Source organism: Gossypium arboreum, chromosome 3 (assembly GCF_025698485.1).
Source record: "Gossypium arboreum isolate Shixiya-1 chromosome 3, ASM2569848v2, whole genome shotgun sequence".
NCBI lineage: Eukaryota > Viridiplantae > Streptophyta > Magnoliopsida > Malvales > Malvaceae > Gossypium > Gossypium arboreum.
Window position 1 is genome coordinate 131011430 of NC_069072.1, and position 875 is coordinate 131012304.

Consider the following 875-nt stretch of genomic DNA (forward strand, 5'->3'; position numbering starts at 1 on the left):
TTAATTTAACAGGAACTGAATCGAGTATAGTTAGGCCTGCTGCTGCAAATAATTTTGAACTGAAACCTAGCACGATTCAAATGATACAGCAGTTTGTTCAGTTTGATGGTTTGCAGGATGAGGATTCAAACACTTATTTAGTGAATTTTTTGGAACTCTGTGACACTTTTAAAATTAATGGCGTTTCTGATGATGCCATTCGGATTCATTTGTTTCCCTTTTTGTTGAGGAATAAGGCTAAACAGTGGTTAAACTTGTTACCACGAGTGTCAATCACCACTTGGGAACAAATGACCGAAAAATTTTTACTTAAATATTTTCGCCGGCTAAAATGGCTAAATTGAGGAATGATATCTCTTCTTTTGTGCAGATGGATCTAGAAACTCTTTATGATGCATGGGAGAGATACAAGGACCTATTAAGAAGGTGCCCTCACCATGGGTTACCTTTATGGTTATAGGTTCAGACTTTTTACAACGGTGTGAACCCTTCAACAAGGAAACTTATCGACGCAGCCGCCGGTGGAACTTTGAACAACAAAACACCTGAAGAGGCTTACGAATTCATTGAAGAGATGTCACTAAATAACTATCAATGACAAGTCATGAGAACAAAGCCGACAAAAGCAGCCGATGTTTTCAACCTCGAGGCGGTTACTATGCTATCTAACCAGGTAGAACTTTTAAATAAAAAGTTTGAAGGGTTGTACGGTTCTACTTAGGTATATCCAGTAATGAGGTGCGATTCAAATAGAGGAGAAGTACACACCGAATAACAATCCTTCAACCCTAGCACCGAGGAGGAACAAGTTCAATATATGGGTAACAATAATTCTAGACCTCAAAATAACCCATACAGTAACACTTATAATGCAA

The 875-nt window shown here is 38.2% G+C and overlaps 1 non-coding gene across 1 annotated transcript; it reads right to left on the reverse strand.

Moving 5' to 3' along the window:
• Positions 1-337: 337 nt before the first annotated feature.
• LOC128290841 (small nucleolar RNA R71) lies at positions 338-444 on the reverse strand. The gene has a single exon (XR_008280626.1). It is a non-coding gene; the product is annotated as a small nucleolar RNA R71 (small nucleolar RNA).
• Positions 445-875: the final 431 nt, after the last annotated feature.